The sequence below is a fragment of the Malurus melanocephalus genome, unplaced genomic scaffold, assembly GCF_030028575.1.
Source record: "Malurus melanocephalus ecotype Western Australia unplaced genomic scaffold, MMel_1.1 scaffold_42, whole genome shotgun sequence".
NCBI lineage: Eukaryota > Metazoa > Chordata > Aves > Passeriformes > Maluridae > Malurus > Malurus melanocephalus.
The window spans coordinates 2,477,128-2,490,390 of NW_026623274.1; the positions used below are offsets into that span (position 1 = coordinate 2,477,128).

A 13,263-nucleotide genomic window follows, 5' to 3' on the forward strand; every position below is an offset into this window, starting at 1 on the left:
TTGATTAGCTGATTTAAGTAATTCTTACTAAATGTTGCTCAGTTGCAAGGAATCAGAAGGCAAATGTCTCAAATATCACCTGCTGTGCCTCATCAGGTGTGATAATAGCACAATTAAGTGAAGAGCCTTCAGTGCACAGAAATCACAGYGCTGCACACGTGAAATCAGGATACCTGAACACCCCATGGCACTTGGGTGTTGCAGGTAGTTCAGCTCCAGACTTGTCCTGAACGGAGTGGAGCTGTTTCAGCATCCCAGAGTAGAAATGTCCTAGTCTGTAGCTCCTGAGCTTTCACCCAGAGTACAGAGAGCTTTAAACTATGGAGATTTACCATAGGCCCCAACCTTTTGAGAGCTAGAACAATCTAGTTACTTCTGAAAAAGAAATCCACTGTTCTTTCACTGGCTCTTCTTAATTAAATTTAAAGTATTTCAGAAAATACTTAGATTTATTCTGTGTGAGATACAAGAGGGAACTCGATTTTGTTCCCTAGGATGAGATGCTGGGATAAATCTGATGCGACACCATGAAGTCAAACAACTCTTCAGCACAAATCAAGTACCCTTAAGTTACAGCTTCTTGTAATAAATTTTCAACCAATTAAAGAGGTTTTCTTTTTTTTCTTTTTTTTGGTACAAGTGGCTCTTTCAGTAGAGAAAGCTTCAGCTAAATAAAATTCTAAATATACTTCTTTTTTCATGAAAAAAGTAGCAATTATTCCCTATTATCTCTAAGCTCAAAGTATAAAGTTAATGCTTTCAGAATGCAAGTACTGTACAATGCAATTCTTACCCGAGATGTACTCATAATTCAGCAAATTGAACTTTGCAGCTACTTCCCTGGGAAGCTCTTCATAAAGACATTCAGCTAATGGCCATTTCAGAAAACATTATGCCATCAGCTGCTGAGGAGCAGCCATGGAAAATCCACAGAAATGGATGCTAGTTTGACTCTCCAGACGATACACCCCACTTTAAAAGACAGTGAAACAAACAGAGCAATAGGCTGTCTTTTTTCTTTTTCTCTGAGAAAGCTGAAAACCCCATCACCATTACAGCTGAGAAAATCTTTACTCTGTAATATTTACCTAATCTTCCYGTTTTCTTCACGAATGAGAAAAGGGCCAGGTGCTACTGGCAGCCTTACAGCACTGAGATGCTTCTTACAGAAGTGCAGCAACTGCTACAGAGCTGCTTTGCCCTGGCACCAGCAGCTCATCAGTGGAGGGGTGTGGAAAATGATGGCAGCCAGGATTTGAGGATTGTCATTTGCCATAATACCCTCTAGTGACCCCCAGTCAGGACTGAGGGCAGTAGGGTGGGGAACTGGGTGTGCCATGTGCATGTGCAGTAAGTGGAAGCCAATAAGGTACAAACAAAAGCACWGAGCACATCATTGCTAGTCAAAGGCAGTGTTTCCCAGGTGGGAGTGGAGATGAGGACATGACAGGAGGGACTGTMTCAACAGGTTCTGGATTGGAATGGTTATGGAGGAGCTTTTCCTGCTCCATTTGGGCCAGTTGAGACTGCCAGCTCAGAGATGGAAACCCTTCCAAAGCCTCGTCTGTGTCCAAAGCTGTKTGTGGCATGAGGCAGAGCTCAAATGTGGGCTGCTGGCCTTGGGTGAACCTGGGGTGAAGGCTGAGGACAGCCTGGCAGAGGGCTGAAAGCAGAAGTGAGGTGGGAGACAGCACAGCACACACAGGGCTGCTGCATTGTTTGGGGAGCTGCGATATAAAATAATGAGCGTGGTTTGTTTACTTTTGGCTTCGCTAGTGCTGYGGGACTGAGCTGTTTCATTAAGACGTGGCCTGATCTGCTTTTCCTTTCTGCCTCCCAGACTCAAGGAGAAGAATATGCAATTACAAAGTTCACTCATGTAGAGCCCTTCAATTACTGGGTAACTCTGTTATGGTTTTTCCAAATGTTACGAGACTYGTGCAATAGGACATGACATCTGAAGCAATTCATTTTTCATCTGCTGATTAGCARAAATTAAAATGGTTCTCAGAACATCCCAATTTCTGTGAGATCAAGTTCCTTATCGTCTTAGTGGTGAAGGCATTTCTTTCTAATGTCTCAGGCAACCCTGCAAGGAGAGATGCTGAATAAAAATACATGAAGGAGGCAGCAGAGGGGAGAACAGAGGCCCACAGGGTCCACAGGGTGGTGGAGCTCCAGAGCCTCGCCTTTCAGTCCTGCCATAAGGTCACTTAAATGTTTGGAAGAAAGTCAAAACGCTTGCTGGCACAAACGTGCACTGGAGGCAGAAGCAACTCCTTTCAAAATGATGCAGCTACAGAGTGAAGCTAAACTGCCTTTCCTGGCAGTGAGCTAAAAACCAGACATAAATATAAAGGGTTTCTTCTGCAGGTGTCTGCCAGCAGCAGCAGCAGAGCTGCTGCCTGCAGGATGCACTCGTGCCGTGATGACGGACGCCACTCAGGATCCCAACTGGCAAAACTCCAGCAACACCTCTCCAGTGGGATCCAGGGAAATACTGCTGGGGAGGGGGTGTCTGCAGGGCTGGCAGCTCASGGTCACACCCTGGRGCAGTCAGGGGGCTGTGAGTCTGATGGAAGTGGCAGCGTGGAGCAGCCTGAGTAAGTGATGGGATAAGAGAGAGGATAAAAGCAGGGGGACTCACACCACTTGGTCATGACAAGAGTGATCACACTGCCCTTTCATTTGCTTTCTATTTCCAAGGCATCCTGGGAAAGTAGGTGAAGTCCCCTGGGGAAAGGCTGGCATTAGGAGGCGGGTGAGCACGCTCTTGCTGACTCTCAGAACCATCCWCCCCGCCACCGCAGGAGCCTGGTCCAGAGCTCATAAACCCACAGGCCCACTTAGCTGAAGTGCAGCAAAAATACACCGTGGGAAGAGAACAGGCAGCTTAATCCCCAAATCCCTTTGCCTAGTGTGACAACTTTCCAGCCAAGAGCAGCTCAATAGGATAGAGCCAGAAGTACCAGTGGCACTGGCTGCACTGTCCCCAGGGGAAGCTGCACAACATTAATTATGAGTTTTTCAATGCTGCCCTGGCAAAAGGTCTCCTGTATATGAAGCTGTATAAATCCAYGTGTTTCAGCCTTTGCCTGCATATGCCTCCTGGAAAGCCTTCTTGTGTTTTCCTTGGGAATCCAGCATTCCCCTTCACAGGCAGAGTATGAAACAGAAAGGAGGAAAGGTAGAAATAAATGTAAGAATAGCTGCAACATTAATCAAGTGGGCTATAGAGGCCGTTTTCTTTTTTCTTTCCAGTCTTTCTTTTGCACAAGTTGAATACCAGGTTTACTGAKTGTGTTAAAGTGAAATACACACACACAGATGTGTATAYATAAACAGGGCCAGGGCTTTGAGGTTTCAGCAGTATCAGTGTAGGATATTAAGCATTATATAGGGCTGATTTATCACCTGACTCGGCAATAACCTTCTGAAGATATACTGATTGGCAATTTACATACTAACAAATACATCAAYACTGAGGCAATGTCAGACGCTATGCACAGCTCACTCCAGAGGGGGCTGAATTCCAAAAAGTGGTCAAATCATTTGTATCCCTCAGCACGAAAAATGTCCTATTGAAATATGAATGATTACCTGTTATTGGTCTTTATTGTGCTTTGTCAAATTGGTTCTCCTGCTCTTTCCCCATGGGATTTGCTGCATCAGATACAGAACCTGCCAGTGCCAAGCAAAGCTCAGCCAACCACACCTGGATTAGTTTGGCTCAGTGAACTACGTCCAGTCAGACTGGTCTGCAGCCTTCCAGCATCCTCCTTTAGCTGTTGGGTAGGCTGCCTTCCTCCGAAACAACCCATCTCCTCTGTAACAACTCATCAGTTCTCTCAGCAAGCTGTGACTCCACACAAGAAGGGTCCAGTACCCGAGTTCCAGTGGTGCAGATTTTATTGTCTTTCTAACCTGCACTCAGYTTTTAGGATGGGATTGTCCTTTACATCCACCCAGCTGCTGTAGTCCACTTTCTGGTGCACCAAGCCAAGAAGAACATGAAAATGCCCAGCCCACCTCCCTGACAGTGACCTGCTGTATTCTGCCAAGACTCATTACTCCTTCAYTACAGTTCATGCTGCAAGCAGCTGGGATGGAAGAGGGTCACTGGAGAGACAAGAGGAAAGAGGGATGCTGTTCTCAGTGCTTTGTCCTGGGTGTCATGGGTACAAAGGGGACAGGGCTGCAAGTCTCAAGAGCTGAGTTCTTTTAGTGCAACACTMCTGGGTTTTATTAAGCCAGAACCASTTAAAGAGGTTTTTGAAAGCTCCTAGGTTTTTATTCTTGGCTCTGCAGAACTGTGGTTGTTAGATGAGCACAGAAATGATCACTATCCACACGTGTGTATTATCTGGAAGAAGTCCCACTAACTGTTGATTATTTGTGTTCAGGGCAGGGCAGTGTGTAATCAGCTACTCATCTGCTCTTTGGTGTCAAACGCTGAGAAGTTGTGTCTGCAGAGCCGAAAGCATTCAAGCAAGACTAAAGAAACTCATTACCCAGCTATCACCATTCAYAGCGATGCTCCAGGAATGGGAAATACCTGCGGCAGCCACAGAAGCTCCTCGTGGGCTGCAGTGAGATGGGAAGCACAGCTGTCTGGGGWTGGCATGGGCAGAGCAGGCTCTGGGCCCAGCTCCCCCTCCCACAGCTCTGCTGATGTCTGGCTGTGGGGTTTGGGGCAATCTCCATGYTGTGACCCTTGCTCAGTGTATCAGGGTACTGCCTCTAATCTCSTGCCCAGGTACAACTGTAGGCTTCACTTCTCTGCATTTGTCCAGGGTGTGTAAAGATATGAGASAACACAGCTGTTGAAGAGAAAATCATTAAGTGTGGCTGGCCACCTGTCTGTATAGACATTGATCTTCACTGGTGTGTCTTTGATGCTCCAGCAGTTGGAGCATGACCCAGCCTAAGCACTGGGGCAGCCAGTTCTGCTCTGGGGGCAGGTCCCATCCCTGTTCACCTGCAGAGGTCCTTAAGTGGAAGTTGTCCTTCAGAGGCCCTGCCAGTGTTCTGTGACAGCAAACTGAACCTTTGAGGAAAAAGAAATTACCTTACTACTGCAAAACTCCTAGCAAGGGGGCTTCTCCTCTTCACTATTTTTACACACTTTCTCAGTCTGACTTCTGCATCCTGGTGAAAAGAATGGGCAGTGGCAGATGATTTTTTTTTCCCAAAACAAGTACCTCCAGCTACCAGGCAAATCTGTGAAGGGCCAGTGCTYGGTGGTCCCTTGCTGCAGGGATGGCAGAGATACAACACCTGCATCCACGGCTCTTGACCAAGCCATGTCTGCCTTCATCTCTTATATTCACACATTTCCACAGGCAGTAAATACACTTTGAGGTGTTCTTTTTCAGGGGCAGCRAGTATGAAATGAAACCAGTGGTGCCTCCCGGCAAGGGTGCAGCAATCATCCTGAAAAGTCAGAGGACTYCTGACAGCCCCAGGGCCTGGAGGGTGGAAAAACTCTGTGTCCCCCTCTCCTTGTGCTTGGCCACATTCCCGGGCTCTGGTAGCAGCCAGGGAAGCTGAACAAGACCTCTGGGTGGGACCTGCATCCYGGTCTTCACTGTTCAGGATCTCCAGCTATTTTTCCCTCCTGCTGCTGGGAGGAGAGCAATGGGTTTTGAATTTTTAATTTAATTCCTTCTCTTTATTTCTTTGGAGATATGGGAGATGAAAGTCTGCCTGGTAACAGTGCTGAGGAACACAAGCACACAGGGGGCAGGTCTTGAAACGTGCTCTGCAGCACTGCCACGTGTTTTGGGGCTGGCTGTATTACAAACTGAAAGCAGGGTGACCTGGTCCAGCTCCTGACCAGTTCGTTTTCTGTTTAAATTCACTGCTTAATAGAAAAAAAAGCAATAATACAAGCCTGCAACTATTAGACTTGCCCATCACTGCAGGGGAGAGCTTCCCTCCCTCCCTGCCTCATTARATTTCAAGGAAACAGGGACATAAGCCGAAGCAGTTTCCCCAAGGTGAGCCAAAACCACGGGCACGTTTGTCACCACGGGAAAGGTTTCATTCGCACAGCCTGCAGGTAACTTGGGCCCGTGAAGGCACGGCTCAGTGTTTGGGCTGGAGCACAGSAGAGGGAAGGCGGAGGGGAAGCGCTCAGCTCGGTGTAATGTGCTGGAAGGGAGCGAGGTGTGAAAGAGAAGGGAGCAGAGGGGCGGGACTGCGCTGTGAGCAGCAAACACGGGCACTCCACAGCGGCCGAATGAGCACTCGGAGCCGGGCGGGAATGCCGGCATTTGTTATTCGCTTTTCCCTATGAGGCAGGGACAAACCGCTGCTAGTGCTGAACGTGTTAAAGTCACGCCACCTCCAGACTGCCGGGGGATCCAGCCCTGCCTTAACCTGGGCGATGCTTTGCTGCTCTGCTTCTGGCCTTGGGATTTCGGACAGAGGGACCTCAGGGTTGATTATCCGCTCATTGTCCCAGGGCAGAAGTCCTTCAGAGCAGGGCTGTCCTTTGCACTGTCCCCCAGCAGACCTTTGCACATTATTTTCCAGAAGCAAACACAGTGTTTTCTGTGCATTAACTAAGAAGCAAGCTCAGATATGCACAGGCAGTCATTCAAACCTGCCTCATTCTGCCACAACCTTCCCTTTCCTCCCAGTCTGTTCTTTGCATCACTTCTCTACATGCGTGAATTTCTCCTTTTTCATTCCAGACTGTCAGGAGGAGATGGCAACAGACAGCTGCTTATCCCATGTCATGTCCACCTGCACTGTCATCTCAGGAGGAACATCAYATATTACAGCTGTGAAAGATGATGGGACAATACCTCGGGACAGACACAGGGAGTCAGGGCCTACAAGTGAAATGCCATCACTCATCACTGGTGTGGGTGTACTCAGGCTTTTTACACATTGGTAGTCMGTTATGGAGACTGTCACACATAGAAAAGCTTCCCTGTTCCCACCAGGCAGCAGAGGGAGGATCCTAAAGAGCCCTAGAACATGAGACTGTCCTATTACAGCCTTTAAGTATTAATATAACCCTAAAAGCATCCTGTCTAAAATAGAAAATACTTCCAGGCACATAACTTCCAAAAATATAGTCCAGGGAGATCCTGGGGCTTCCCCCACTCAGACCTCCCCTGCAAGGACCACACAGCATCTCCACAGCCCACCTGCAGCTGCTGCAGCATTCCCCCTCTCCAAGACTGACCCAGGAGGCCTTCTGCTCAAGCCTTCTCTTTACATGGGTTATTGAAGACCTGTGAGAAGCCATGGGGCTCATTTCCACAGCGCTGAGGGCATTATCAAACACCGGAGCAACCTGTGCTCACCTTTTAAGAGTGGAAAGGAAGGTGGGTTAGGGTTTGGATAAAGCAGTGGGATCTCTTCTTGGGCTAGTGGCCAAGAGCAATCCAGGGTCTCCAAGAGGGAAGTCTCCATAGCTGAGCTGCCTCTCAGAGCAGCTGTGAGGAGGTGTTTTTAAAGCCTCTCTTAAAGCAGAGAGCTGTTTGGGTTTGCTTGGCAYAGTGCAGGACTAGAAAATAAGACTGCTGTAGATGTCAAGATTGTAGGTTATGTCTACCATACCTCCTCCTTGGTATGTTTAATGCTCCAGACTTGTCTCCTCTACCATGAAACTGAATACACACCCTCAGACAATGGGGAAGGAATGTTTTCCACCACAGATCTGAGCCAGTTCTGATTTTCTTTTCCCTTCTTKAACTTCAAGAGTTTGATATGGTCTTGAGGCAAAAAGTAAGTTTTCTGTCTAAGAAGTCCCGTTTCATGTTTAAAGACTGCACTAATGGGTCTGCTCATGTAGTTTTTTGTTGGTTTTAGTTTGTTTCCCTGTGGATCAGGCCAATTCTTCACCTGTATCAGATCAGCTGATGAAAGCTCTGTGCAAACTTTGCTGTGGATACGGGATTGCACCTACCCCTCCCTGTCCTCTCCCCAGGCTCACAGAACCATGCCATTGCAACCCAGCAGCCTTTCAGGTAGGCATTTACTCATTTCTGTGATTTTGCTGTAGTTCAGTGGGTTTGTGAATTGTGAGGTGATTGGGAATGCTGACACTGCTCCCTGTGTTTCTGTGAACCCGTGATCAAACATTGCTCACCTCTGACCTGTTGTCCCAGGCTCCCTGCAAATGCAGGGAGCAATAATCCATCCACCATAATATGTCTTTAACAATCATTTTTTGCAAGTGTGACAGGATAAGGTATTGTGAAACAGAAGACTGAGACTCTTGGGAACAATTATGAAACCCGCATCTTCAAGACCCTCAATTCCTTCTTGCAATTCTGTGTTTTCATTTATACTTTAAGAAAGCTATTGTAGCTTGTGTTTTCTGAGGGACCAAGCACTGCCAGGAGCAGGCTGGAGATGCTTTTGAGTTCTTTGGGATGCTTTTCCTCAGGGCAAAGACTTCTTTTTTTTTTCCCCTCTATTCTACTGAATGGCTCATTAGATCCTATTTAGGTGGAAACAGCTTATTTCACTCGGGAAATACTCAGAGCTGTATGCAAGGAAAGTTCTCTCTACCTGGAATTATTTTGAAGGATGCTCCTCTGCAATACTACAGTAATTGTAAAAAGATCACCCAGGTGTATTAACAAACTGGGAGCTTTGAGTGATAATGTTAAATGAGTGATAAACTGTTTACTAATTTGAGGTTTATTTGTTTCCTCATGTGTGTGTGAGTTTGGAGCTGGTTGCTTTCAGTGATCGTGGCTGGTTTTGGAATTGCTTGTCCTGTTTTGTATTTGCAAAACCCAGAGGGGGTTTATCACAGGGGAATATCCAYGCTAGAAACAGCAAAAAAGGATGGAGAGGCACAGGTAGCCCTGCTGTGAGAGTGGCCTGATGAAAGCTGCAAGGTCAAGAACGGAGAGTGATTATTTAGCAAAGTTAAAGGAGAAGCAATGGGAGAAAATGATCAAAAATCCCCTGTGTGGCAAKGTCCACCTTAGCCTGGATGATGATCTTCTGGGCTGGGAAGAGTTTTCTCCTGACACTGACTCTGGCCCAGTCTCYGTATGTTGTGAACCATGATGCTTCTACTCTTTCTGTGTGTGTTAGGAGTAACACACCTTCATCCTTGCAGTCAGAGAAAAAAAAAAGCTTAAATGCATTCAGAGAAGGCCCTTCCACAAAGAGAGCCTGGTTGGGTTTGACTTCTGGCAAAGGAGTTTTTGGTGCTGAGATTTTGTGTCCAGTAGCTTGACAGCATCTCCTCAGAGAGAGCAGACCACAGCAAGCAGATCTGGGCTGTGGGGAGGGCTCTGGTGCTGCTGGCCAGCCACATGTCTGCCCTTGCCAACTGAAGTGAATGTCTTTGTGTTCAGAAACTGGAGCCTGCTTGGAGCAGAGAGATKTAAGATTGAAGAGATCACTTCAGCCACCAGCTCCAGCCTCCTGTTATTGCATGTCATAAATCTGCTCTCAAAAGGCTCTGCTTCATTACAAAATCAGCTCAATTTAATGACCCAGCTCCTTCTGGAATGCTCCTCCAGTGGCTCCCTACTTGAAGAGTTGGAAATTTGTGAGTTTCACCCTGAATTCATTCAAGCTCTATCTATATTAAATATTCCTTTGCAGAATAATTTGGAAGGCTTGAACAGCTCTTTTCCCTACCCAGAGTTACTTCTAGCTTGTGTATTTACAGAACAAATTGGGTCCCCTGTCAGGAGTTTCTTTTTCCCTGGGCTCTCAAGCTCCTGCTCAGGCGCTCCTGCTCCAACACCTTGGSTTTGTGTGTAGCCTGTTTCTGCACTGTGCTGGATTGAAACACCCTCCAAGCATGGGTGGTGTGCTCTCTGTGCTATCCTGACCCAGCCTTTCCTGCAGCCAGGCACAGACATCAATACTTCAGACAATGATGGGGAGGCCCTGTTTTCCACTGGGTCACAGGATCACATTTGTCTTTTTCAGCCCAGAAGCACTCTGGTCACTCAAAATCACTGTATATGCAGCAACAACAYCAAGTCTGTGTTATAGACACATGGATCCCAGACTTCTTCAAGGAGCTCAGTTACCTTCTCTCTTTTCCAGGGGTGGAGATGTCACACACAAGGAACCATCATCTTTTTGCCTTTGATGTGTGCAGGACTTTACAGCAGCAAGTAAAATTATTTGAACCAGAAGGTGCAAACTGGAGCCCTGTGAGACCAGCSTGTTTGAGGTGGAAGTTTCACAAGTTACTCCCAAAGCCAAAAGATCCTTAAATGAAGGAAACTCCTAGCTTCAGAAAGACAAAAATATGAAAGAAAAGTGTGAAGGAGCACAGCAGCAAAAGCCCAGATGAGCTGAAGATTTCCTTCAGCAAAGCAAAGCCCTCAGTATCCCTCTTGTCTGTGTTTCCCTCCAAGGCCCAAGACACACAATGATGCTCTAAGCCAAAGGTCTGGAAGAGGGGAGTCCTGGGAAGACTTCCACTTCTCTTTAATGGCARAATTCCTATGCTTTCTGTTAATCAGTTCAAATGCTGCATTGTCCAAACAATTCATTTTGAAAGGGAACATCTCCTTTCATTTTCTACAATATTAGTTTTATTCCTGGGAAACCTTGTTTGCTGCATAATAACTTAATGGGGATAAGACAAATACACTGATTAACTGTTTCTAAATTTACTTACTTGGTGCAACAAAAGGGAGCTTAATCTTGCAAGGATGTGATTTGAATGATGGGTACCTCTGAGAGGCAGCTCAGGATATGAGGTCAGATAAGGAGCTGTCCTGAGGAGATGTGTTGCTCTGGTTTTCCATGCCTCCAGCTGTTCCTGCATGTGGGGCAGAGCAGTGAATTGGAGGCAGAGSTTCAGACCTTTAAAACACCCTCAGTGCCATTCAGTACAAGGCAGCCCTTTTCCCAGGTGTGCTCAGGGCTGTGGCAATGGCAGCRTTATACCATGACCTCAGGTTCATAGGATGCACAAGAGGAAAGCCTGGTGTGTGTTATTTTCTGCTTGTCATCTGTTGAAGTCTATGGCAATTTTCAGACCTCATCCTGTGAAAACTAGAGATTGCTGGCAGAGATCTTGAAGTGCTTTCTGGAGCCCTTTGGTGTATCACCTCCCCTGAGCACATCAGCAACAGAACTCAAATAATAGTGCTAGAAATGCAATGAGGTGGTGAATGCATTTTCTAGCACTTTCTTCTGCTGTTTTTGCAGAGGAAGGCCACAATCCCCAAGCTGATRTTTGAAGTTCCCCATGTCTTGGTGAATTTGGCCTTTGGGTTTCAGTGTAGCCCATGAATGTGGCTGGTGGTCAGTTGGATGCATATTCTGGAGTGACACATCGTCCATGTCCCAGCAAGGGAAAACCCTGAGTCACAGTGATGCTTCCATTCAGCTCTGATGTCTGGACTGGATTAATAACCTGGTCAGCCTCATACAGTTGTAAAGGAGGAGGCAAAATCCAAGTGAGTGCCAGTAAAACTAGTTCATTTAGGCCTGCAACCAACATTCCAGATATTCTGAGTGTTCTGGGTCAGGTGGCAGAAAGGGTAAAAACAAAACACAAAAGCCAACCCAGCTCTTTAACACTTCATTCGCATAAATTTTTATGCTTTTTCTTATCCGTGTTGCCATGGCTTGTGAGAGTATGAAGGCACTCTAGGGATGCAGACAAAGATTTAAGCCATAATCCCTTCAATTTCAGACATTTAAAAAATATAAATGTACCACAAGAGTAACTGCTTTTCCAGGTCTAGGAGGTATTAGTAGTACGTGAAAAAGAAGGTCAGAAAGGACAAAAGAAAACTCAATCTTGCACTCCAGCAAATTCAACAGCAAACCTYTTTTTGACTCTGCTGAAATTGGGACCTTGAAGAAAGTGTCTCTTGCTGAAACATGCTGAGGATATTTTAAAACCAGATTAATAAATAATTGGACCATCTGCATCAGAGTCTGTAAGTGGAGTGACACATGGAGGGTGTCTGTAAATGGAACAGCTTCAAATATGCAGAGTAAAATACACAGTGGAATGGATTATTTTTCTTTTTCCAGAATAGACATAATTATCACCCATTTGGGTCTCTATTGCAAGCACAATGAGAGGCACTGCCTTAGAGATGGGCTGATTTCTCCTAAGAATGGAACAGACAGATAGTAAAAGATTGTGCCTGCCCTGCAGAGGTGGCAATCATATTACTGAGACAGAGCAGAGGCAGGAGCAATACCAAGGAAATKGTTTTCCTGAGGCTATGCAGCAGATCAGCTTCCCATTTCCTAGAGTCCAGCTGGGCCCCTTTGCTTTCTGACAGAAGATGATATTGCCTCTAAGGCCACCAATATCTGTTGAACATCCTCCCATCACTCCTGGGCACTGTTTGTCCTGCCCTGGACAAGTGTTTTAATTAGTGTTCCTCTAGGGGCTGCAGCAGTGCTTGGGGTTAATGTTTCACAGCCACAGCCTTTGTAAGAACAGGGTCAGAGCACAGCTCACAGAAAGAGGCTGCTTCTGGACCACTGAGTTTAATAACACCTAATCTCTGTTATCGGTGTTTTATTCTTTTGTTTTCCCTGCAACATCCCAAGGAAGTGAGCTGCCCAGTGATGCACTGTGCTTCCTTCTGCTGCTCTTTGATCTGGTAACTGGGCACCCTTTGGCTCTTGTATTGGAAGAAGTGATGAGTGATTAACTGTTCCTTGTTCTTGATGCTGGATTTCACAGCTTTCCACCCTGAATTCCCCACTACCATTCACTTGCTGAGCCAAGGTGAACCAGTTATTTAGGTTCTTGCTCTCCAGAAACACACCAAAGGAAGGTGGTGTATCTTTTGGGGGGGAAAATGCCTCGTTTGCATAACCTATAGAAAGTAGCAACATCAGCCTTTTAAAAAACCTGAAATGGAGAGGAATACTGAAAAAAGGCAGTGACAGCAAGAGARACAGTTTGACTGAGAGACAGAGTGTGGGATTTATCACATCTAGTGTGCAGTGCTCCCGTGCAATCTCTCCATCTAAGTTTGGCTCCCTGGGCTCCTGGTTTAGGAAAATGTCAAGATAGGTAAGAGAGGACCATTAACCATCCAGAGCAAATGAATTAGTCTTGACACTTCTGCACTGGGCTGCATCTGTCATTTATCCACACAGACAGTGCTTGGTTTCTAGATGTTTCTGAAGGTGTTTGGGGTGCAGTGTTCTCACSTTCCCTTGAACCCCAGAAAATTTTTGATCACAATGACAGAAATTATGCCTCAAAAAATCTGAGATGCGGTATTTTTAGTCTTTCTGCTGCACAATCACACTGACTAGAATTTAAWTTTTTTA

At 46.2% G+C, this 13,263-nt stretch overlaps 1 protein-coding gene across 1 annotated transcript in view; it reads right to left on the bottom strand.

Moving 5' to 3' along the window:
* The window catches only part of MARCHF4 (membrane associated ring-CH-type finger 4), a 90,903-nt gene that overhangs the window by 34,846 nt on the left and 42,794 nt on the right, over positions 1–13,263 (bottom strand).